The sequence below is a fragment of the Trachurus trachurus genome (genome assembly GCF_905171665.1).
Source record: "Trachurus trachurus genome assembly, chromosome: 24".
Taxonomy (NCBI): Eukaryota; Metazoa; Chordata; class Actinopteri; order Carangiformes; family Carangidae; genus Trachurus; species Trachurus trachurus.
In genome coordinates, this window is record NC_139910.1 from 1,178,526 (window position 1) to 1,206,129 (window position 27,604).

Here is a 27,604-nt window from a genome sequence, read left to right on the forward strand (position 1 = left end):
TAATATAATTTTTTCCAGCCCTTCAAAGTGCAGGAAAAACACAGTTTTTATTTGGACCTAACCAACTCACGTATCCCTCCGCCCAGGGTTAGCGCCCGCCGATCAGCAGTTGGTTAGGTCCAAATAATAAATATTTGTAGATCATACAACCCCACTTTAAAAAAAATGATACTATCCCTTTAAGTGTCATTTTACAGACATATTTTACATTTACTTCCTTAAAGGTCTAGAGTGAGCGTCTCTGTCCCTCTCTCTTGTTACTTCCTGCACATTGACATCATCACTTCCTGTGATGACGTGACCTGAGACACCGCCCACCATCTGAAAACCACAGGTAGGACGTATTAAAACTCAAAAACAGAGACTATGAAACATGGAGCCATTAAAAATAAAACTTTATTTAAAAAGAGCCAAATGAAACTTGACAAAGCTGTGAACAGGAACATTGTGCATTAATATCTGATATATGAAGCAGCTGCAGGCGTCACTCTGGGAACATTTACAACAAATCAGAGAAAATGATGGAAGCTCATTTCAAACATTGTGATGAGAAGTCAGAGACCGTGTTCACGACGACTGTTTTCACAAACCACCAACATGACGGTGAAAAAAAAAAAGAAAGAAAAAGAGGAAGGAGTGTGGTTGAGAGGACGGTTTCCATCGAAGTCAGGGGGAACACACACACACACGCACACCTTGCATCATGTTTTAATCTGATAAGAAGTGACAGTTTGTCCTCTTGTGTCTTGTAATGGACAAGACACAAGAGGACAAACTGTACCCTTCTTCTCAAGTCCAGTCCATTCTAGTCCGGTCCAGTTCAGTTCAGTCCAGTCCAATTCAGTCTAATCTAGTTCAGTCCAGTAAATCTAATCCAGTCTAGTCGAGTCGGTCCAGTCCAGTCCATTCTAGTCCGGTCCAGTTCAGTCTAATCTATTCCAGTCCAGTCTGTTCTGGTCTAGTCTAGTCCAGTCTAATCTAGTTCAGTTCAGTCCAGTCCAGTCTAGTCCAGTCAGTTCATACCAGTCCAGTCTATTCCAGTCCAGTCAGTCCAGTCCAGTCCAGTCAGTCCAGTCTAATCTAGTTCAGTCCAGTCCAGTCCAGTCTAGTCCAGTTCAGTCCAGTCCAGTCTATTCCAGTCCAGTCAGTCTAGTCTAGTCTAGTCCGTTCAGTCCAGTCCAGTCCAGTCCAGTCCAGTCCAGTCCAGTCCAGTCTAATCTAGTCCAGTCCAGTCCAGTCCAGTCCAGTCTAGTCTAGTCCGGTTAGTCCAGTCTAGTCTAGTCTGGTGTAGTCCAGTCCAGTCCGATCCAGTCCGGTCTCAGTGATAAACTACAGTTCTACTTAGCTGCCTTAATATTTTCTTGGAGCCATTAAAAATAAAACTTAGAGAAAACGATGGAAGCTCATTTCAAACATTGTGATGAGAAGTCAGAGACCGCGTTCACGACGACGGTTTTCACAAACCACCAAGATGACGGTGTGTCTGAGAAACAAGACGAGTCTGACCACATGAAAAAAAAAGAAAGAAAAAGAGGAAGGAGTGTGGTTGAGAGGAGTGTTTCCATCGAAGTCAGGGGGAACACACACACACACACACCTTGCATCATCTTTTACTCTGATAAGAAGTGGACAGTTTGTCCTCTTGTGTCTTGTCCATTCTTCTCAAGTCCAGTCTAGTCAGTCAGTCCAATTCAGTCTAATCTAGTTCAGTCCAGTCCAGTCCAGTCAGTCTAGTTCAGTCCAGTCCAATCCAGTCTATTCCAGTCCAGTCAGTCCAGTCTAATCTAGTTTAGTCCAGTCCAGTCAATCGAATCCAGTCCAGTCCAGTTAGTCCATACCAGTCTAGTCTAGTCTAGTCCGGTCTAGTCCAGTCTAGTCTAGTCCGGTCTAGTCCAGTCCAGTCCAGTCCAGTCCGATCCGGTCCGGTCTCAGTGATAAACTACAGTTCTAATTAGCCGCCTTAAAGGGACAACGAGAAGTTTCTATTCGGTTATAAAAAAGTCTCACGTTAATGTGGATGAATCTCCGCTACCCACACTTGTTAATGGGCCCATTTTCGATAAATATATCGTTTTGTCTCTATCGTTATTTTGTTATTATTAGTGGTGGTGGAGATGCTGGTCGAGCCGACCAGCGTTTTTTACTTTCGGTTTCGCAACGAGTCATGAGAATAACGCAGCTGAATCGCCATTTATGGTCGGAACTACGACGGTATGTGATCGTCTTCCAACCTCTGACTTTAATTATTGATGAATGAAAACATGAGTCTGTCTTGCACCGGTCAAAAGAATTTTACGATGCGCGCGGAGGCTCATAAATGTAGTGTGAAAACGCTTCGCTTTTCCAAAACTCCTCGTTGTCCCTTTAATATTTTCTTGGAACAAGTTCAGTTCAGTCAGTTCAGAACTTTTCTTGGTCCAGTCAGTCCGATCCAGTCCAGTCCAGTCAGTCCAGTCTAGTCTAGTTCAGTCCAGTCCAGTCTAGTCTAGTCTAGTCCAGTCTAGTCTGGTCTAGTCCAGTCCAGTCCAATCCGATCCGGTCCGGTCTCAGTGATAAACTACAGTTCTAATTAGCTGCCTTAATATTTTCTTGGAGCCATTAAAAATAAAACATTATTTTAACCAAATGAAACTTGACAAAGCTGTGAACAGCAACATTGTGCATTAATATCTGATATATGAAGCAGCTGCAGGCGTCACTCTGGGAACATTTACAACAAATCAGAGAAAACGATGGAAGCTCATTTCAAACAATGTGATGAGAAGTCAGAGACCGTGTTCACGACGACGGTTTTCACAAACCACCAAGATGACGGTGCGTCTGAGAAACAAGACGAGTCTGACCACATGAAAAAAAAAGAAAGAAAAAGAGGAAGGAGTGTGGTTGAGAGGAGTGTTTCCATCGAAGTCAGGGGGAACACACACACACGCACACCTTGCATCATCTTTTACTCCGATAAGAACGGTACAGTGTGGCCCTGGTTTGAATCCCGTGTCGGGCAGCCCTTTCCTGCATGTCATTCCCGCTCTCTCTGCCTCCCCCTTTCCTGTCTGTCTCTACTGCGTACTATCGAATGAAGGCAAAAAGCCAAAAAATATACTTTAAAAAAAAGAAGAAGTGTACAGTGTGTCTCCTCTTGTCCAGTCCAGTCTGTTCTGGTCTAGTCTAGTCCAGTCCATTGAGTCCAGTCCAGTTTGTTCAGTCCAGTCCAGTCCGTCCATACCAGTCCAGTAGGACTGTCAATGAATATTTGAAATTCGAATGTATATTCGAATTATAGTGATAAAAATGAAATTCGAATATTAAAATATGATATTCGAATATTAATAATTTATTTTTAAATTATCTTCACGCGCACAACCACAACAACAGCAACTACCACTTCCTCCTACAAATGCACGGTCGTCGGTGTGACGTGCAGGACGCAGCAGAACGCAGCAGGACGCAGTGGGACGACTCCTGTCCATGAGTTTCATGTCTCAGACCGGATCATGTCAATCCAGCTGCAGAAATATTCAGGGGACGGGAGCGCCGCGGTAACCGTAGTAACTCACACACACACACACACACACCCCTGTCTGTGTGGTCACGTCTGAGAAGCAGCTTCTCTGTTTTCCCAAACTACAGAGTGACAGTGTTAATCGCGCATCAAAAAAATAGTGCCATTCACTGAGAGCTATGATGATCCTCTGCACTTCATCACGACTGTACTTGATCCGCGTTATAAGGATCATTACTTGTAATAATATGCATATAATGTCGTTGCTGATTTGCATTGTGTAGCCGTTTATTTTGTGTAATGTAAGCTGTTCAAAACGTGTTTGACATGCGCTGATAATAAATACAGGCTACCGCTATAAAGTCCATCTCTTTGTATTAATTTTTGGAGAAAATATGAAAAAATAGAAATTCGATTTTTATTCGAATATCTGTTTTTTTTAAGAGGCAATATTCGAACCTCATTTCTGCCATTCGTTGACAGCCCTACAGTCCAGTCTGGTCTAGTCTGGTCTAGTCTGGTCTAGTCTAGTCTAGTCCTGTCCAGTCCAGTCCAGTCAGTCCATTCCAGTCTAGTCTAATCTAGTCTAGTCTAGTCCGGTCTAGTCTAGTCGGGTCCAGTCGGGTCCAGTCTAGTCTAGTCTAGTCTAGTCTAGTCCAGTCCAGTCCAGTCCAGTCCAGTTAGTCCGGTCTAGTCTAGTCCGGTCCGGTCCGATCCAGTCTCAGCGATAAACTACAGTTCTAATTAGCTGCTCTAATATTTTCTAACAGTTTTAATAAACTGAAGCGAGGAGCAGAAACAACAGGATCATCGTCACTGAACCATCCGTCACTTCTTTGGTTAGTTGACGGTGGCGTAGAGGTCGCGGGGGTCAGAGGAGGAGGAAGGGGGCGGAGCTCTGACGGTGCTGTAGGTCACAGCATCATCACCATGACCTTTGACCTGGAGGACACAGCGCCACACACAGGTCAGACAGTGAAGTGCTGGTTCAGCTGCAGGTCACACGGTGTCAAACTGGACTCACCCGGTCTCTGGTCCTGGTCGTCTTGGCGAAGCTGACGGAGACGTAGGCGACGCCTTCAGGATCGGCCTGAACACAGACGACCACACAGGGTCAGTAAGGTCAGAGGTCAGAGGTCAACATGTGTCCAGTGTCAGTGACCCTTCAGTACCCCGATTTTAATCGGGTTTTTTAAGTACCCCGTTTTTGTGTTTGCGCATGTAAACACCATTTCGATAAACTCATATCCCGATTTTGAGAAACCCGATTTTGCTGCCTGGAGAACTCCGAAAGAAACCAGGATACTGGAGCATGTAAACACCGTACCCCGATATCTGAAAGCCTCTCAGCCAACTGACGTAATCGTTACCATAGATACGTTACGTAACAAAATGGCGGCGACAACAAGAGCGCATTTCTGGAGCGACGAGGAGACTATTAAGTTTTAATATTTTTTCATGCGAGAAAGTAACTGTTTAGATCCCCAATGTGCGGTCGGTTTATCCAAATGACGGCTGTGTACAAGTTTGCTACGACGTTTTTGGGAGGAGTGAAGCTCCCCGTGTGTGAGCTGTGACCGGGACATCACAGAGACAGCAACCGGTCTGCTGACGTGCTCGGCCGGCCAGACTACGTCGTCACCTCGGGGGAGGAAACGATCGTAAATTCTTTTTAGGAGATAAATGCTGGTCTCATTGATGAAATCTCACAATTGTGGCAGTTGCATTAGTTTATTTGAATTAAAAGTGAAGCTTCATGTGTGTATTGGACATGAGCAGTGCTGCCTGGAGGCTCTGTCGCCTAACGTGTGTACAGAAATCACCACTTTTACATCAATAAATGCATGTTTTACAATGAGCCGATTAGTCTGCATTAAATTTTATTTTACATGTTGTATAACATGGCAGCATTTTTTATTTGTAAATTTTCTGACCTAGTATTTCCTAGTAGTAGCACTTCCTGTTGTAAACAATGAACATGAAACATGCATACACACATAAGACGGAAAAAACCGGGATACTGTATTTATCATGTATACAGGGATACTGAATAACCGGGTTTCATGTAAACACCATACCCCGAATTTGATCAAAAAACGGGGTACTTAAAAAATCAGATTAAAACCGTGGTACTGAAGTGCATGTAAACGCAGTCAGTGAAGAAGTGAACTCACCTGGTTCTGATCCGTCTCAGGTTCCGTCTCTGGAATAAAAACAACCAGGTTGAGTTTAATCTCAGTTTGTGGCTCAGACTCGTTTCACCTGTGAATCTTCTCACCTGAAGTTTTCTTCTTCTTCTGTCTGATGAGGAACCAAACGACCACGACCACCAGAAACACGGAGGCCACGCCCACCAACAGGTACACCCACCACTTCACAGCTGAGGACAGGAAGGACAAAGAGTCAGAGACAGAGAGAGAGACAGGAAGAGAGAGAGACATTCAGTCATTACCTTGAGTGTTGTCTGTCCCCTCTGATGTCCTGTTGGTTGTTGTCAGGTCAACAGCCGTTGTTGTTGTTGATGTTGTTGTTGTTGTTGTTGTGTCTCCACCTGAACAAAGTGAACAAAGATAAAACACGTCATGAGATCAGACCTGATGAGAAAGAGGAACTTCTTCATTTATTATTATTAATAGTTGTAGTAGAATTAATTATGTCTAAATTAAAAAATGAAATAGAAAAAAATCATTAATCAATTATCTGTTTTAACTGAAGCAAATGACTCCACCCACAGAGAGAGAGAGAGCTCATCATCTCCTCACCTGTTGATCTCTGAGTCTTGAACTCAAACAGTTTCTCTGTGTTTCCACGACGATCTCTCACTTTACACCCCAGTGATTTTATCTTCTGATTAAATTCAGACGTTTTAATCTTGACAGAGTCAGAACAGGAAACCTGAGACGTCGCCATGTTTTTATCTTCATCATCAAACAGCCACTGAACTGAGTGTTCACACCGTCTATACGACCTCACAGAGCAGGTCAACGTCACCTCACCATCATCATCATCGACCTTCTGTTCAGTCACTGATGGAGACAATGAGAGAGAAATGAGCTTCATCACTGTAATAATCAGAATGAGTGAGATGATTCAGTGTAAATACTCACTGGTAACAACAGACAGAAGAACCTGAGCATCTTCACCTTGTCGTCGTCCCTCTCTGACCTGTCTGCAGCCGTACTGACCAGCATCATCTACTGAGACCTTCTCTATAACCAGAGAACATTTCTCTGTGACTCTCAGTCTGTCTGACTTTGATCTGACAGCTGCAGGAAACATTCCATTGATAAACACTGTTACTGATAACAAATTTCCTGAACCAGTGAAGACCCAGACAGTATCATCACGTCTCCTCTGATCACCTGTCCCAGCATAACAAGGTAAAGTGACATCATCTCCGTCTCTGACAGAGACATATGAGAAACGTGGTCCAGTTGCTGCAGCTGAGAAAAGAGAAAAGAGACAAACAGTGAGTTAGAAGACGACTTCCTGTGAGGATCATTTTACATCAAGACAAATCCACTCATTTCCTGGTCGTGTTTCTTTAATGTGAGTTTTTACCTGTGAAGTGAAGCAGCAGGAAAATCCACCTGAGCTCAGCCGTCATGTTTCTGTCTCTGTCTCACTCGCTGTCAAAGTGAGTGAAGTCGTTTAGTCTGAGATCAACTCAGCCTCCACTTCCTGTGGAGAAAGACGTGTCACTTCCTGTTGGTGCCATCACTACAGGTCCTGTTGTCTAGTATTAAGTTAAAGCGTGAGAAACTTTCAGTCCCTTCATGTTAATGATGCTTATCTCAAACCAACAAGATGACACAAGACGAGTTTGACCGCATGAAAAGAAGAAGAAGGAGAAAAAGAGGAAGGACTGTGGCTCAGAGGAGTGTTTCCATCGAAGTCAGGGGGAAGTGTTCTGCTGAGAACAAACAAACACACACACACACCTTGCATCATGTTTTACTCTGATAAGAAGTGGACAGTTTGTCCTCTCGTCCATTCTAGTCCAGCTCCCAGCACTGCTCTTCCTGGTCCGTCCAAATCTCGCGCCCATTTGCACCGATGTCAATGCAAATCACCCGAGATTTGAGCAGTGCTGGGAGCTTCCGCTACAAACAAGCTTAAAACATAGACTTATTTAATTTTTTTCGGAACAATTTCTCATGTCGCGGCTTCAATACAAGAGGGACATTACAGACGAGCAGTATGGAGGTATTTGGATGTTTTTTGGTGTGTCTTTTTGGACGAAGAAAAGTGAGCTCCGTTCTCAAACATCAGATGGACATGCAGTGCTGCACGGAGCCCCGCTGTAAATTTGAATTTTGGGTGAACTATTCTTTTAAAGAAGTTCAACACAACATGAATTCATATCATAAGTTTATTTTGTGCTCAAAAGTGTAAACAGGAATTCAGTTCATCAAAGCAAATAAAAGAAAAAGCTACAGAGCTTCATATTGTTTTATCATCAGTGCAGGTGTGCAGGAGGCCACACCCACCTCCAGGTAAAGGTCAAGAAATCTAACAAAGTCCAACCAGCTCAGAGAAGCACAGGAACACAAACACTGCATCATACATGTGGTTGTCTACACTGTGTTTTCAAGAAGCAAATCTTCTGTTTCTGAGCTGTTACACAAACATGTTTAGTTTTGACCTGACATCTGAAGAACAAGAAGAAACAGAGGTATAAAAATATCATGTATGTACAGTCTGCATGTTCCCACTGTGAGCCCCAGATCAACACACTGACACTTCACTAACACATTCAAATACAACACAAACACAAAGAAACAGGCTGCAAGTACCACACACACCACAACACAGTGTTTCCAGGGGGCACAAAAAAGTGACGGACACAACTAGGACAAGTCAGAGCCAGTCTACGACGAGCCTTACCACTCTCCATTAGCCCCATTGTATTGAACTTGGTTGCAGTTCCACCAGAATTCCACTAGGAGTGATCGCGGGCGAGTGCAGAATGAACGGGGTCCTATGGAGCTAGAAGGCTAAATTTGTCCCTTTCACCTGGTAATCGTCGAAAAATCGCAAATATTGTTGCATTTTCTGAAAGTTCAATATGGATTATAGGTTAGAAGTGAAATTGTTGAGAAGTTTTGTCCTTTCAATTTCCTACAGGTTGGGCTGTTGTTGGCCATAACACGCTAGCATTCTGCTAATGAATGCTGATTGGTCAGTGACGGACTTGCGACTATTTACGACCAGAGATCCCACCTGATGACATCTGAAGACAAAACAGCTATAAAACAGGCGAAAAGCTGTTTTATTTCCTGCTGTAAAGTTGTTATTATGCACTTTATTTATTTATTAGAAAGTAACTGTTTAGACCCCCAATATCCGGTCAGTTTATCCAAATGGCGGCTGTTTCGAAGTCTGCTCTTCCTGTCTGTCTGTTAGAGCCAGTTAACAACAAGGAACTTTAGAACCAGATCAGGTCCAGACCTTCTCTTCACAACAGTCCCACCAACAGTGAGGGCACATGGAGACAGAGCTGAAGACAAACGTCCACTGAAGAGACAGAAACCTGGAGCTTCCTGTTGAGGTGTGTGCTACTTGCAGTGTGTGTGATTGTGTGAGTGTGTTTGTGTTGTGTGTTTGTGTTGTGTTGTGTTCACAGTCACTCAGTCGTCCCACGTGTTGGAATCATCTCTGGACTCTGATGTTGTGTCCTCGTGTGAAACATGATGGTGACGCGCTGTCCAACATCAGAGGACGAAGACTCTCCAACGTTTTCATAGAACACAGCACCCTCACCTTCCTCTTCATCAGCACCACCATCATCATCATCACGCACCTGTGGAAACAACAAAGGTCAAAGGTCAAGGTGACACTGATGGTTCAAATTCTCTACAACTCTGGATAAACAGGAAGAAGATTAAACTAGTCTGAGTGGAAGATCATCCATCCATCCATCCATCCATCCATCCATCCATCCATCCATCCATCCATCCATCCATCCATCCATCCATCCATCCATTTATCCATCCATCATCCATCATCCATCCATCCATTCATTTATACATTCATCTATCCATCATTCCATCCATCCATCCATCCATGAATGAATGTTTTTTTATTTCAATCACAGCATCAAAATTTCAACAAATTCAAGGTAGGAACAAGTACTATAGCTGGTGGAAAAGGTTTGCGGCTGAAGCAAAGCTTATAGCTGCCGCACCCTCGTTTCTCATTTCATTATAAAAACCATGAGCAGTCTGATCGGAATGGCGCATATGCATACACACATACACACACATCCATCCATCCATCCATTCATTTATACATTCATCTATCCATCAATCCATTCATCCATCCATCCATCCATCATCCATCCATCCATCCATCCATCCAACAAACTGATAAACTGTGGTTCTGTTCTGTAGAGTTCTGTTTTCATAAAGAGTTGATGAGTGTTTGAACTCACTGTGTTTCCTTCTGTCTGCGTTTGGTTTCCTGAAAAGACACAAAGAGAAAAGAGTGGACTTCAGCTTCAAGAGGAAAACTCCAGCTTCATGGAAAAAGCTTGGTCAGTGAGAGTCCTCACCTTTACGTCTCGTCCAGATGTTGACCGTCAGCACAGATGTTGTGAGAGCTGCTAAACCTGCAGCTACAACGATGAGACGCAGCCACCACCAGCCTGGAGGCACATTCACTGTTTCTGAGTCTGAAGAGACAAACAGGACTGGTTATCAGCTGAGAGAGGGGGCGGGGGGGGGGCTTTGACTTTTAAGTTATACTTCAATGGCCAGGACATTCCTCAGAGGAAGGGAGTTAACTAACAGTACTCTGAAAGTAGCACCGTGTCAAGAGACAGATGAGCTTAATTATAGACGGTAAAAGTGGGTATAATATATCTAATGGGTCCGACACCCATGGCAACAACATGTCTGATTGTAGCTACAGCCACAAGGCCGTCTGCAATACTCCTAGGAAGTCTTGGTGTTTTAAAAGGGGGAGGGAGAGAGAGGAGAGGAGAGGGGGAGGAGAGAAGAAGGGAGGGGGAGAGAGGGAGAGAGAGAGAGAGGGGGAGGGAGGGAGGGGAGCTCATCATCATCTCACCTGTTGATCTCTGAGTCTTAAACTCAAACAGCTTCTTGTTTCCAAGGCGATCTGTCACTTTACACCTCAGTGATTTCTTCTTCTGATTAAATTCAGACGTTTTAATCTTGACAGAGTCAGAACAGGAAACCTGAGACGTCTCCATGTTTTTATCTTCATCATCAAACAGCCACTGAACTGAGTGTAAACACCGTCTATACGACCTTACAGAGCAGGTCAACGTAACCTCACCATCATCATCACTACCGACCTTCTGTTCAGTCACTGATGGAGACAATGAGAGAGAAATGAGCTTCATCACTGTAATAATCAGAATGAGTGAGATGATTCAGTGTAAATACTCACTGGTGACAACAGACAGAAGAACCTGAGCCTCTTCAACTTGTTGTCGTCCCTCTCTGACCTGTCTGCAGCCATACTGACCAGCATCATCTACTGAGACCTTCTCTATAACCAGAGAACATTTCTCTGTGACTCTCAGTCTGTCTGACTTAGATCTGACGTCTGCATGAAACTTCCCATCTATAAACACTGTTACTGATGAGCTGCTTCCTGAATCACTGAAGAGCCATTCAGTATCATCACATGTCCTCTGATCACCTGTCCCAACATAACAAGGTAAAGTGACATCATCTCCGTCTCTGACAGTGACATATGAAACGTTTAGTTCAGCTGCTGCAGCTGAGAAAAGAGAACAGAGACAAACAGTGAGTTAGAAGATGACTTCCTGTGAGGATCATTTCACATCAAGACAAATCCACTCCATTTACTGGTCGTGTTTCTTTAATGTGAGTTTTTACCTGTGAAGTGAAGCAGCAGGAAAATCCACCTGAGCTCAGCCGTCATGTTTCTGTCTCTGTCTCACTCGCTGTCAAAGTGAGTGAAGTCGTTTAGTCTGAGATCAACTCAGCCTCCACTTCCTGTGGAGAAAGTCGTGTAACTTCCTGTTGGTGCCATCACTACAGGTCCTGTTGTCTGGCTCAGAGGAGTGTTTCAATCGAAGTCAGAGGGAAGTGTTCTGCCGAGAACTAACACACATCTTGCATCATATTTAAAGCAGAAGTAAGTGGAATGTTTGTGTTAATATAAGTCTTAAATAGTTGTATCTTCTTCCGACAGCAATCACTTATATAGAGTGTTTGGTCTGAAACACAGGTCTGTCAGTCACTCTGCTCTGCTGTAAGCCGAGGAGAAAACTTTCCTTGTATCCTACAACCTTTATCCAATGAGGAGAAAAGCAAATACCCCCCGGCAAATCGCACCCTGGCACTGCCCGTGACTGAGTGAGGGAATGACCAAGCGCGCTGTCCGCTGTCTCGGTGCTGAAATATGAATGAATGACAGAACGTGTCACTGCTCGTGAGAGAGACAGAGAGAGAAAGAGACAGGGAGAGAGATGGTCAGGGATGGCGCTGAGTGAGAAGATGCCGTCACGCTGCTGACAACAGGAGAACTGCCCCCCCCTCCCACCTCCATCACCAGCTATGCCCGCGTGCATGTTCATAATCCAGTACCAGCAATTGATAATTTTATTTTTTTTAATGTTTAATTTATTTTTTTCCAGAGTTCACCACGGGCCTTTTTTGGCCATGGGCCCTAATGCAACGGCATTACTTGCATTAATGGTACTTTCGCCACTGCCCTCAGTTTAATGCTGCATTCACACCGAACGTGACAGACGCAAATACAATCGCTTGAGACGCTTGTATCGCGCCGCTTGATCATTTTGGACTATTTGCGTCATTCGCACTTGTTGCGCTTGTCGCGCTTGACGCTCAGGGGGGAAAAAAAGACGACGCGCTTGCCCACTCATTTTTTAACCGGTATTTCTTGGAGACCCCTTGTGTTCAAGAAGGAGTTCAAGTATCTCAAGCCCTTCATGATAAAGGGAACACTGGAGCATGGGATTGGCTGGAGAATCAGCACAGAGGAAGCAGTATTGTAATCGCTGTACCGCACCGTGCAACCAAAGGGCAAAGCTCTCTATCAACCACTCTGAATCAACCACTCAGTCTTCGTTCCTACCGTCACTGATGAGTCATGAGTGATGCGTCATCGCTGAAAGAACAAGGTCACAGATACAAGAGGTTGAAATGGGTTTTCTCAGGAGGGTGGGTGGGGTCTCCCTAAGAGATAAGGTGAGAAGTTCAGTCATTCGTGAGAGACTCAGAGTAGACTTGCTGCTCCTTTGAGTATAAAGGAGCCAGTTGAGGTGGTTCAGGAATCTGGTAAGGATGCTGTTTCAGGACACTTCCACTGGGAGGTGTTCCTGGCACGTCCAGCCGGGAGGAGACTACAGGGAAGACCGAGGACTAGGTGGAGAGATTATGTCTCCAGCCTGACCTGGGAAAACCTCAGGATCCCCCAGTCAGAGCTGACCAAGCTGAGGAAAGGGAAGTCTGGGGCTTTTTGGTGGATCTGCTGCTCCCATGATCTGACCTCGGATAGACGGTTGAAGATGAATGGATGAACCCTTTGTGTTCCCTTTTGTGACGTCCAGGACTCTGACCAGTAGATTTTATTGTCAGAACTTTGTTTGAACTGTTTAGAGACCTTTAGCCTTTGTCCCTTTTGTTCCTCCAATAAATAACTGTGTACCCATTCACCTGCATTCATGTCTGTAACTATGTCCTGAGTGTTTCCCTGAACCATAAAGTTACAAACTGGTCTAAATATGAACCCAGCAGTCAGATCACCCTCCAGCATTCTTACCTTTTCTGAATTACTTACTGTCTATCAAGCAGAAAAGACAGCCAGGAAGGAGTCATCAGTCCCAGATTCACTTTCTGGGAGGTCATACAGAAGAGATTCCTCTCACCTCTGTCAGCTTTTCTAAGGTTGCCTTTTATCATCAGGCAGAGGGACTGGCGATGAAAATTAGCTTTTTTAGCTAACTCGGGTGCATTTACATTGGTTTTTTACAATGTTTTATCCATGTACAATTGTACATTGTCCCTTGTCCATAAATTAAACTGAAACTGAAGCTGAAGCTGCCCCAACCATGTCCTGCGCTCCAGCAGCCCACCTACCCTCACCGGCTGGGATGGCACTCCTGTCTTGGCATTGGGGACACATTCCTGTCTCAGCATCAAGGATACTGGTGGACACCATCCCACTCCCTGCTCCTGCTGGGCCACAGCCTCCACTCCATGATCTGGATGGGCAGCAACAGGCCAGCCAGCTTACCAGTTCCACCGAGGATGAATTGTAGGAAATTAAGACACTTAACTATTTATTTATCTTTGTTGTCATTTTCCAGAAATAATTTACATTTACTGTCTTAAGTTATGGAGTGAGAGTCTGTCTCTCTCTCTTGTCACTCTCTGTACACTGACATCATCATTTCCTGTGACCTGAGCACTATGTCTGTGTCTCCTCTGAGAACTCATCCACCAGCTGAAAACCACAGGGACGTGTTGAAACTCAAAAATTGAGACTATGAAACATGGAGCAAAAAGAAAACTTTATTTAAAAAACCAATGAAACTTGCAAAAGCTAAAAACCAACATTGTGTATTAATATCCAATACATGAAGCAGCTCCACCTCTCTCTGCCTGAGGTTAAAGGTGAGATCAGACCCAAAGATCCAGTCCAACCTGAGCCCTAGACAGGAGGAGAACCTGCAGTCCAGTCCGGTCCAGTTGTCTCAGGTTCAGTTAGGTCGGGTCAGGTCCAGTGGGGTTGGGCCCAGTCTGGCCGGTCAGGTTCAGGTCAGTCCAATCGAGTCCAGTCCAGTCCACTCATGTCTGCTCCGGTCCAGACCAAAAGGGTCCAGTCCGGTCAAATCCAATCCAATCCGGTCCAGTCCAGTCCTAGTCTTGTCCATTCTTGCCCAGTCCTGTCCGATCGTGGCTGGACCAGTCCGATCTCCAGTACAGTCTGATCCAGTCTAGTCCAGTCCAGTCCAGTCTGGTCCAGTCTACTTCAGTCCAGTCCAGTCAAGCCCGTTCAGTCCAGTCCAGTCCAGTCCAGGCTAGTCTAGTCTAGTCTGGTCTAGTCCACTCCACTCCACTCTAGTCCAGTCCAGTCCAGTTTAGTCCGATCCGGTAGAGTCTCTGTGATAAACTACAGTTCTAATTAGCTGCCTTAATATTTTCTAACAGTTTTAACTGAAGCGAAGAGCAGAAACAACAGGACCATCATCACTGAACCATCCGTCACTTCTTTGGTTAGTTGACGGTGGCGTAGAGGTCGCGGGGGTCAGAGGAGGAGGAAGGGGGCGGAGCTCTGACGGTGCTGTAGGTCACAGCATCATCACCATGACCTTTGACCTGGAGGACACAGCGCCACACACAGGTCAGACAGTGAAGTACTGGTTCAGCTGCAGGTCACATGGTGTCAAACTGGACTCACCTGGTCTCTGGTCCTGGTCGTCTTGGCGAAGCTGACGGAGACGTAGGCGACGCCTTCAGGATCGGCCTGAACACAGACGACCACACAGGGTCAGTAAGGTCAGAGGTCAGAGGTCAACATGTGTCCAGTGTCAGTGACTGCGTTTACATGCACTTCAGTACCCCGATTTTAATCGGGTTTTTTAAGTACCCCGTTTTTGTGTTTGCGCATGTAAACACCATTTCCCGATTCCAGAAATCGGGATAAGCTCATATCCCGATTTTGAGAAACCCGATTTTGCTGCCTGGAGAACTCCGAACGAAACCAGGATACTGAAGCATGTAAACACCGTACCCCGATATCTGAAAGCCGCTCAGCCAACTGACGTAATCATTACCATAGATACCTTACGTAACAAAATGGCGGCGACAACAAGAGCGCATTTCTGGAGCAACGAGGAGACTATTAAGTTTTAATATTTTTTCATGCGAGAAAGTAACTGTTTAGATCCCCAATGTGCGGTCGGTTTATCCAAATGACGGCTGTTTACAAGTTTGCTACGACGTTTTTCTGAGGAGTGAAGCTCCCCGCGTGTGTGCTGTGACCGGGACATCACAGAGACAGCAACGACGTCTTCTGACGTGCTCGGCCGGCCAGACTACTCCGTCACCTCGGTGGAGGAAATGATCGTTAATTAACTTACCCGTAGGTTTTTAGAGGTTTACCGCTGGCTGGTTAACTTCTTTTTAGGAGATAAATGCTGGTCTCATTGATGAAATCTCACAATTGTGGCAGTTGCATTAGTTTATTTGAATTAAAAGTGAAGCTTCATGTGTGTATTGGACAGAGCAGTGCTGCCTGGAGGCTCTGTCGCCTAACGTGTGTACAGAAATCACCACTTTTACATCAATAAATGCATGTTTTACAATGAGCCGATATGTCTGCATTAAATTTTATTTTACATGCTGTATAACATGGCAGCATTTTTTATTTGTAAATTTTCTGACCTATTTCCTAGTAGTTCCTAGTAGCGCTTCCTGCAGTAATCAAAAAACCGGGATACTGTATTTATCATGTATACAGGGATACTGAATAACCGTGTTTCTCTAAGTTCATGTAAACACCATACCCCGAATTTGATCAAAAAACGGGGTACTTAAAAAATCCGATTAAAACCGGGGTACTGAAGTGCATGTAAACGCAGCCAGTGAAGACGTGAACTCACCTGGTTCTGATCCGGCTCAGGTTCCGTCTCTGGAATAAAACAACCAGGTTGAGTTTAATCTCAGTTTGTGGCTCAGACTCGTTTCACCTGTGAATCTTCTCACCTGAAGTTTTCTTCTTCTTCTGTCTGATGAGGAACCAAACGACCACGACCACCAGAAACACTGAGGCCACGCCTACTAACAGGTACTTCCACCACACAGCTGAGGACGGGAAGGACAACGAGTCAGAGACAGAGACAGAGAGAGAGAAGAGAGAGAGAGTTCATCATCATCTCACCTGTTGATCTCTGAGTCTTGAACTCAAACAGCTTCTCTGTGTTTCCACCCTGATCTCTCACTCTACACCTCAGTGATTTCGTCTTCTGATTAAATTCAGACGTTTTAATCTTTACAGAGTCAGAACAGGAAACCTGAGACGTCTTCATGTTTTTATCATCATCATCAAACAGCCACAGAACTGAGTGTTCACACCGTTCATCATACGTCCTCAGAGAGCAGGTCAACGTCACCTCATCATCATCATCATCATCACTGACCTTCTGTTCAGTCACTGATGGAGACAATGAGAGAGAAATGAGCTTCATCACTGTAATAATCAGAATCAGTGAGATGATTCAGTGTAAATACTCACTGGTGACAACAGACAGAAAAACCCAAGCAGCTTCACCTTGTTGTCGTTCGTCTCTAAATTCTCTACAGGTGTACTGACCAGCATAATCTACTGAGACCTTCTCTATAACCAGAGAACATTTCTCTGTGACTCTCAGTCTGTCTGACTTAGGTCTGACGTCTTCATGAAACTTCCCATCTCTAAACACTGTTACTAATGAGCTTCTTCCTGAAGCAACAAAGGTCCATTCAGTATCATCACATCTGCTCTGATCACCTGTCTGAACATAACAAGGTAAAGTGACATCAGCTCCGTCTCTGACAGTTACATATGAAACGTTTCCTTCAGTTGCTGCAGCTGAGAAAAGAGAAAAGAGACAAACAGTGAGTTAGAAGACGACTTCCTGTGAGGATCATTTTACATCAAGACAAATCCACTCATTTACTGGTCGTGTTTCTTTAATGTGAGTTTTTACCTGTGAAGTGAAGCAGCAGGAAAATCCACTTGAGCTCAGCCGTCATGTTTCTGTCTCTGTCTCACTCGCTGTCAAAGTGAGTGAAGTCGTTTAGTCTGAGATCAACTCAGCCTCCACTTCCTGTGGAGAAAGACGTGTGACTTCCTGTTGGTGCCATCACTACAGGTCCTGTTGTCTATTATTAAGTTGAAGCTTGAGAAACGTTCAGTTACTTCATGTTCACGATGATTATCTCAAACTAAAAAGATGACACAAGACGAGTTTGACCACATGAAAAAAAGAAGGAGAAAAAGAGGAAGGACTGTGGCTCAGAGGAGTGTTTCCATCGAAGTCAGGGGGAAGTGTTCTGCTGAGAACACACACACACACACACACCTTGCATCATATTTAACTCCAATAAGAAGTGTGTGTTTCCAGGTGCGGCCCACACCTGTATCAGTGGTGATGTTCATGTATAAAGTCTTTCCTCCTCAGTGATGTACGTTAGTGTCTCTGCTCCAACACAGGTAGATCACTCCTTTATCCACATTCACACTGATGGAGCGTCCATCACAGAGCAACAGCTCTCCGTCTCCTCCTCTGTGTCATTCCTGTTTAGTTGAATTTAGTCCTGTTTTATTTTGAAAATCACTGGTGTGTATCAGTGTCTTGTTGAGTCATTAACCTCTGTCTCTTGAGTCTGTGTGTTCCCTCTTGTCATTGTCAGTTCTTCTTGTTGTGTACTCTCTTCTCTCTCTGGCTCATTGGTGGATCTGCTGCCCATGCAACCCGACTTGTCCAGGACTCAGACCTGTTGACCTCATTGTTGGAACTTTGTTTGAACTGTCTTGAGACCTTTTTGACATTGAAGGAGGTATGAACTGGTTAGAATATGGACCCAGTAGTCGGATCACCTTCCTGCATGATCAGTCTTTCTGCATTTTTTGTCTATCAAGCAGCAAAGACAGCTGGGACGGAGTCATCAGTCCCAGATTCACTTTCTGGAAGGTCGTCCAGAAGGGATTCCTCTCACCGCTGTGTTAGATCCCCGGTATTAGACTCCTGTAAAGAAAAGCCTATACTAGACCAGCTCTCCAATTAAAGGGTAATTTCTTAAGTTCTAATGGTCATGGACCAGAGTAGAATTTCTAAAGAATGTTTAAGCTGGTGATGAGGAAACTCGCCTAGCTTCTAACTGCCTTCGTCCTGACGTCTGTCCCGCTTCCCCAAGCCACTAGTTCTGATAGAGCAGCCCCCCACCCAGAAGTAGTAACCCGGCACGCCTGTTAACGGCAGCTTCCCTCTTTGATCCTTGCACTTGTTATTGGCTAGGTTTAATTTAATGGTTTGGAAAAACAACCCTAGGGACCTGTTTAACTTTTAAAGTGGACACAATACTAGATTAACCTCTGAGAGTCTTACAGATGTTGTGCACACTATGGCTTAACTTCTTATGGTCATGAACAGCAATATAGTGATAATTGAATTAAAACCTCTGACACAAAAGATGAGGATAACAGTTCTCTTGTCTTTTAGGTTGTAAATTTATTTGCAGGAATTTAGCAGGGGCAAAGCAGCATCAGAGCATAAATGTAAAAATCAAAGAAAATAATTCAAATCAAATTCTCACCCTATTAATCAACCCTACCTCTGATGGATAGTTGCCTGATTCGAATTTCTAGAATAGGGACGCAGGTTTCGGCCGAATTCCCTGAACCCCTTCTGCTGGGGATGATGATCGGGAGCCTAAGCCCCTGGGAGCGGACCAGCAGAGAGTGTGGAGATCAACCGAGTCCAAATTGCTGTGCGCAGTCTTCTTGTTCGATGGCAATCTTCTGTAGACGCACAAGCCCTCGGAGTCTTCGCAGGAGTAGGGTCTGAGGAGCTCGCTCTCGCACCCAGTCCCGACGCACACTCCCTTCACTCCGTCCTGATGACCTTTTTATATGTTTGGACCGCCGACACCCTTCCTTAGTGTCATGGAATAATTTCTCCACCACTCTGCACCGGTCCGTGCCCAAATTTGGTCAACGCGCACTTCTCTATTTCTCTAAATTTCCCCAATTAGCTGACCCTGTGGCCATCTCACCTCGACCTGTCCTGGCATGTCCCGGGACAGGCCACAGGTTCCTCATTTTGGTGACCTTTGTCCTGCCCACCCCATTCTACTTCTCCTTTCCAATAGATTACGGCAACTATTCCATCAGCTCGGGTTACATCATATCATGTAATACTTTCCCTGAGTCACATACAGTAATCACCTCTAAAAAATAGTAAAGACATCAAAAACAATAAAAGCATCATAAAACAGTGAAAACATCATAAAATAATAAACACATCAAAAATAGCAAAAACCACAGTATACATCAAAAGGCCTAGCCCGGGACCCTCAACTCTCCTTGACAGCTGTCAGCTGCCCCAACCAAATCCTGAGCTCTAGCAGCCCACCCACCCTCACCGGCTGGGCAACAGCTCCTTGTGCATTCCTGTCTTGGCATTTGGAGTCCTGCAGGACACATTCCTGTCTCAGCATCAAGGATACTAGCAGACACCATCCCACTCCCTGCTCCTGCTGGGCCACAGCCTCCACTCCATGATCTGGATGGGCAGCAACAGGCCAGCCAGCTTACCAGTTCCATCTCTAGTTGCACAAGGAAGACCCTGATCCTTTGCACTCCCCAGCTCTGATGAGCCTCAGCCCATGGTTTCCTGTCTCCAGTCCGATGCCCAGCAGTCCCAGGTTCCCAGCATCCTGTCCAGAGTCTCACCTATTCCAGCTTTTGGCGGAAAGTCTGGCTCCTGTCTCCAGGGTCCAGTCGGTGGTCCGGCCAACCTCAGTCTCTGATCTCCAGACAGCGGTCCGTCTCCCTCCTGTTCCTGGTGTCTAATCGGCGAGCTGTTCAATGGCATCACCCTTCAGTTCTTGTGAGCTCACAGACGGTAAAACTCGAGCTGAGTTTCGTCGCTCTCCTTGTACACAGGGTAAATGCAGAGACTGCTTGCCGAAAAACTGCCCTCGACAGGAACGCGCATCAGTGGTTTTGCATGAATTTACCTCTAAAACAACTCTGTCTGGTAACATTGTGTTATTATCTCATAGCGTGGTGAATGTGCAGGTCACAACTTGTCCACCAGAGCATTTTGGAGCTGTTGGATTGTGTATTTGATGAGTTTGATGAGGGAAACCAAGAAATCCCATGAGCCTCCGTAGCTTAGCTCTAAACAACTCGTGGCTCTGCTCTGCCGTTCTAAAAATAGCTTACACCCGCTAATAAAGGTAATGTACCTACTGCTATGACTATAGGGATTATGGCAATGGGCCAATTTGTCAAAATGTTGAACTATCCCTTAAAGATGTTTGTTGAAGCTTCTAGAAGCTGAATCACATCATTAGAAATGTTTCCTCTGAACCTGTTTGACTAAAATTAAGTAAAACTGTCTCAGCTTGAAAAATAACCTCCAAACATTTAAGTAAAAGCTCTTAAAGTCAATTTAAATAAGTTCAACACAACATGAATTCATATCATAGGTTTATTTTGTGCTCAAAAGTGTAAACAGGAATTCAGTCCATCAAAGCAAATAAAAGAAAAAGCTACAGAGCTTCATATTGTTTTTTCATCAGTGCAGGTGTGCAGGAGGCCATGTCCACCTTCAGGTAAAGGTCAAGAAATCTAACAGAGTCCAACCAGCTCAGAGAAGCACAGGAACACAAACACTGCATCATACATGTGGTTGTGTGTTTTCAAGAAGCAAATCTTCTGTTTCTGAGCTGTGACACAAACATGTTTAGTTTTGACCTGACGTCTGAAGAAGAAGAGACAGAGGCATAAAAATATCATGTATGTACAGTCTGCATGTTCCCACTGTGAGCCCCAGATCAACACACTGACACTTCAGTTACACATTCATATACAACACGAACACAAAGAAACAGGCTGCAAGTAGCACACACACCACAACACAGTGTTTCCAGGGGCCACAAAAAAGTGACGGACACAACTAAGACAAGTCAGAGCCAGTCTACGACGAGCCTTACCACTCTCCATTAGCCCCATTGTATCGAACTTGGTTGCAGTTCCACCAGAATTCCACTAGGAGTGATCGCGGGCGAGTGCAGAATGAATGGGGTCCTATGGAGTTAGAAGGCTAAATTTGTCCCTTTCACCTGGTAATCGTCGAAAGATCGCAAATATTGTTGTATTTTCTGAAAGTTCAATATGGATTATAGGTTAGAAGTGAAATTGTTGAGAAGTTTTGTCCTTTCGATTTCCTACAGGTTGGGCTGTTGTTGGCCATAACACGCAGCATTCTGCTAATGAATGCTGATTGGTCAGTGACGGACTTGCGACTATTTATGACCAGAGATCCCACCTGATGACATCTGAAGACAAAACAGCTATAAAACAGGCGAATAGCTGTTTTATTTCCTGCTGTAAAGTTGTTATAATGCACTTTATTTATTTATTAGAAAGTAACTGTTTAGACCCCCAATATCTGGTCAGTTTATCCAAATGACGGCTGTTTCGAAGTCTGCTCTTCCTGTCTGTCTTTTAGAGCCAGTTAACAACAAGGAACTTTAGAACCAGATCAGGTCCAGACCTTCTCTTCACAACAGTCCCACCAACAGTGAGGACACATGGAGACAGAGCTGAAGACAAACGTCCACTGAAGAGACAGAAACCTGGAGCTTCCTGTTGAGGTGTGTGCTACTTGCAGTGTGTTTGTTTGTGTGTTTGTGTTGTGTTGTGTTCACAGTCACTCAGTCGTCCCACGTGTTGGAATCATCTCTGGACTCTGATGTTGTGTCCTCGTGTGAAACATGATGGTGACGCGCTGTCCAACATCAGAGGACGAAGACTCTCCAACGTTTTCATAGAACACAGCACCCTCACCTTCCTCTTCATCAGCACCATCATCATCATCATGCACCTGAGGAAACAACAAAGGTCAAAGGTCAAGGTCATGGTGACACAGATGATTCAAATTCTCCACGACTCTGGATGAACAGGAAGAAGCTGGAACTAGTCTGAATGGAAGATCATCCATCCATCCATTCATTTATACATTCATCATCCATCCATCCATCCATCCATCCATTCATTTATACATTCATCTATCCATCAATCCATCCATCCATCCATTCATCATCCATCCATCCATCCATCCATCCATCCATCCATCCATCCATCCATCCATCTATCCATCCATCCATCCATCCATCCATCCATCCATCCATCCATCAATCCATCCATCCATTCATCATCCATCCAACAATATCCATCCATCAATCCATCTATTATCCATCCAACCATTAATCCATCCATCCATCCATCCATCCGTCCATCCATCCATCCATCCATCCATCCATCCATCCATCCATCCATCCATCCATCCATCCGTCCAACAACAACATCCATCCATCAACATCCATCCATCCAACATCCATCCATCCATCCAACCATTTCTCCATCCATCCATCCATCCATCCATCCATCCATCCATCCATCCATCCATCCATCCATCCATCCATCCATCCATCCATCCATCCAACAAACTGATAAAAGGTGGTTCTGTTCTGTAGAGTTGTGTTTTCATAAAGAGCTGATGAGTGTCTGAACTCACTGTGTTTCCTTCTGTCTGCGCTTGGTTTCCTGAAAAGACACAAAGAGAAAAGAGTGGACTTCAGCTTCAAGAGGAAAACTCCAGCTTCATGGAAAAAGCTTGGTCAGTGAGAGTCCTCACCTTTACGTCTCGTCCAGATGTTGACCGCCAGCACAGATGTTGTGAGAGCTGCTAAACCTGCAGCTACAACGATGAGACGCAGCCACCACCAGCCTGGAGATATATTCACTGTTTCTGAGTCTGAAGAGACAAACAGGACTGGTTATCAGCTGAGAAAGGGGGGGCTTTGACTTTTAAGTTATACTTCAATGGCCAGGACATTCCTCAGAGGAAGGGAGTTAAAGTAGCACCGTGTCAACAGACAGATGATCTCAATTATAGACGGTAAAAGTGGGTATAATGTATCTAATGGGTCCGACGCCCATGGCAACAACATGTCTGTTTGTAGCTACAGCCACAAGGCCTTCTGCAATACTCCTAGGAAGTCTTGTATCAATAGTGTTGTAAAAGACAGAAAGGGTAGAGAGAGAGAGGAGAGAGACGGGAGAGGAGGGAGGGATATTCAGTCATTACTTTGACTGTTGTTTGTCCCCCCTGTCATTGTGTTGGTTGTTGTCAGGTCAACAGCTGATGTTGTTGTTGCTGTTGTGTCTCCACCTGAGCAAAGTCAACAAAGATAAAACACGTCATGAGATCAGAATGATACGGAAGCCGAGAACGGCCACGTCCATAATATTTTTTTTATTATCGTTTTCTCGTGATAACGACTTATTATTTCGTTATCTCGAGATAACAAAGTCCGTTTTCTCGTGATAACGACTTATTATTTCGTTATCTCGAGATAACAAAGTCCGTTTTCTCGTGATAACGACTTATTATTTCGTTATCTCGAGATAACAAAGTCCGTTTTCTCGTGATAACGAATTAATTTATTTCGTTATCTCGAGATAACAAAGACCGTTTTCTCGTGATAACGAAATAATCATAGAATGTGTCGTTGACATGGTTGCCTAGCAACATGTTTCCCCGGTGCAATCGCTTCTGCTTACGGGGAAGTAGCAGCTGGTTAGCCGCTGTATGTTCGTAGCAGGAGGCTACTAAAGCGAGTCTGTTGGAAACACTACACATCTACAGATCTAACGTAACAGAAGAGATGTTTTCGTGGGATAATTGCTCAGAACCATGTGTAGAACTCAAATCAGTGAGCTGATTAATGTGATCACATCATCCTGACTTCAGCCTTCAAGAGCTGCCACTAACGTTAGTCTGCTCTGAGGAGCTGTCAACAATGAAGTACCGGTAAGTTACACTTTAACGTTAGTTTGTTTACTGAGCTGGGTTTATTTAAGGGGCTACAGGTTAGCATAAACACATGAGAGTTGACTAACTTACGTTATGGCAGCTTCAGCTAAGGTAATGTTAGCTAGTTGCTGCTCAGATAAAGCTCATGAACACTGCTGTCTTGCCAAATTAACATTAGCCTACATGTCGGTGGTCGCAGGCAACAGGTGTCTGATGGTTCGAGATAAGGTTGTGATTTCTGACAGCAGCAGACAGTAGCTAACGTTAGCTTAGCTGAAACAGGATAGATGGGACCACCGGCCGGTAGCCCCTTAAATAAACCCAGCACAGTGACGTTATGCAAACTAACGTTAAGTGTAACTTACTGGTAAGTTATTGTTGACAGCTGGTGTGGACAATAACCACACCAGTGAGTAGAGTAGACTGAAGCAGAGCGATAGATAGATGTTATATCTATCGCTCTGGACTGAAGTTACGTAACTGCCCCGAGCTGAACAGTAGCCTCCTGTTGCTAGGCAACCATGTCAACGACACATTCTATGATTATTTCGTTATCACGAGAAAACGGTCTTTGTTATCTCGAGATAACGAAATAAATTAATTCGTTATCACGAGAAAACGGACTTTGTTATCTCGAGATAACGAAATAATAAGTCGTTATCACGAGAAAACGGTAATAAAAAAAATGTATACGGACCTGGCCGTTCTCGGCTTCCGTAGAATGATGAGAAAGAGAAACTTCTAATCTTCTAAACAACAACAACACTAATGATCATGAATAATAAAGTAATATACAGCGGGGAAAATAAGTATTGAACACGTCAACATTTTTCTCAGAAAATATATTTCTAATAGAGCTATTGACATGAAATTTTCACCAGATGTCGGCATCAACCCAAGTAATGCACACATACAAAGAAATCCAAACATTAATGTCCATAAATTAAGTCATGTGTAATAAAGTGAAATGACACAGGGAATAAGTATTGAACACATGAAGAAAAGGAGGGGCAAAAAGGTATGGAAAGACAAGAAAGCAGCTGGAGTTTGTCAGTATTTAGAATGTAATCCTGTCTCCTATCAGTGCAAAGTAATATCTGCTGGTTTAGTCAAGAAAACAATAAGTAATGTACGCAACCGCCATGGCCTCCATGCACGCACACCATGCAAGACATGGAGGCCATGGCCATTACTTATTGTTTTCTCTGAAACAACTGTACCTGCTGATTCCAGGTCTTTCTGAAGCTCTCCACCAGTGGTCCTGGACTGTTAGGGAACTGTTATTGTTTTGACTCTTCTGTCTGAAATCTTTGGTTGCGTAGGTCTTTAGACAGCTCTTAGACAGCTCTTTGCTATTACCCATAATGCAATACTTCTTGTCTGACACCTTGGTGGTGAGAAACCTTTTTAAAAGGCATCAATCAGGACTAAACCAGCAGATATTACTTTGCACTGATAGGAGACAGGATTACATTCTAAATACTGACAAACTCCAGCTGCTTTCTTGGCTTTCCATACCTTTTTGCCCCTCCTTTTCTTCATGTGTTCAATACTTATTCCCTGTGTCATTTCACTTTATTACACATAACTTAATTTATGGACATTAATGTTTGGATTTCTTTGTATGTGTGCATTACTTGGGTTGATGCCGACATCTGGTGAAAATTTCATGTCAATAGCTCTATTAGAAATATATTTTCTGAGAAAAATGTTGACGTGTTCAATACTTATTTTCCCCGCTGTATATGAATTCGAAAAAAATTGAATAAATTACAAAAAAATTGATTATTAATGGTAGCAATAAGAGAGCGAGAGCGAGAGAGGGAGGGAGAGAGAGAGAGACAGAGAGACAGACCCTCTGAGAAACACCAGAGAAACCTGCCACCTCAAAATCCAAGACCTCCAAACTCTCTCCAGAACTCACCTGCTATCTATAGACAAAGAGAATAAAAAGACTTACATTGACAATTGGAAGAATTAAATCAAATCCATCAATAAACTGGAATGCTATCGCTCACTGGATAGAGAGTATTCTCCAGCACAACATCTGTTCAGTGTACACAACCCCAAACAAAGACCAACACCAACAATGTACAGACTCACCGACCATCAACTACAGGTTGAAGAAGGTCGGCATAAGAAAGAATGAAGAGTTAAAGAGAGAGAGAGGGGGAGGGAGGGAGGGAGGGAGAGAGGGGGGAGGGAGGGGGAGAGAGGAAGAGAGGGGGGAGGGAGGGAGGGAAGGGGGAGAGATGGAGAGAGAGAGAGAGAGGGGGAGGGAGAGAGGGAGAGAGGGGGGAGGGAGGGGGAGAGAGAGAGAGAGAGAGGGAAGGGGGGGAGAGAGGGGGAGGGAGGGAGGGAGGGAGAGAGAGGGAGGAAGAGAGGGAGAGGGGGAGAGAGGGAGAGAGAGAGGGAGGGGGAGGGAGAGAGGGGGAGGGAGGGAGGGAGAGGGGGAGAGAGGGGAGAGGGAGAGAGAGAGGGAGGGGGAGGGAGAGAGGGGGAGGGAGGGAGGGAGAGAGAGAGGGAGGGGGAGGGGGAGGAGGGAAAGAGAGGGAGGGAGAGAGGGGGAGGGAGAGATAGATGGGGGAGGGAGAGACGGGGAGAGGGAGAGAGGGGGAGAGAGAGAGAGAGGGAGGGAGAGAGAGTGAGAGGGAGGGAGGGAAAGAGAGGGGGAGGGAGGGGGAGAGGGAGGGAGGGAAAGAGAGGGGGAGGGAGGGAGAGAGAGTGAGAGGGAGGGAGGGAAAGAGAGAGGGAGGGAGGGAGAGAGGGAAAGAGAGGGAGGGAGAGAGGAGGAGGGAGAAGGAGGAAGAGGGAAAGAGAGAGAGCTCATCATCATCTCACCTGTTGATCTCTGAGTCTTGAACTCAAACAGCTTCTCTGTGTTTCCACGGAGATCTCTCACTTTACACCTCAGTGATTTCTTCTTCTGATTAAATTCAGACGTTTTAATCTTGACAGAGTCAGAACAGTTAGACTGTCTGACTGTCTCCATGTTTTTATCTCCATCATCAAACAGCCACTGAACTGAGTGTTCACACCCTTGATAATACGACCTCACAGAGCAGGTCAACTTCACCTCATCATCACCGACCTTCTGTTCAGTCACTGATGGAGACAATGAGAGAGAAATGAGCTTCATCACTGTAATAATCAGAATGAGTGAGATGATTCAGTGTAAATACTCACTGGTGACAACAGACAGAAGAACCCAAGCAGCTTCACCTTGTTGTCGTCTCTCTCTGAACTGTCTGCAGTAGTACACACCAGCATCATCTACTGAGACCTTCTCTATAACCAGAGAACATTTCTCTGTGACTCTCAGTCTGTCTGACTCTGACGTCTGCATGAAACTTCCCATCTCTAAACACTGTTACTGTGTCTCTGCTTCCTGGAGCACCAAAGACCCAGACAGTATCATCACATCTCCTCTGATCACCTGTCCCAACATAACAAGGTAAAGTGACAACAGCTCCGTCTCTGTCAGTGACATA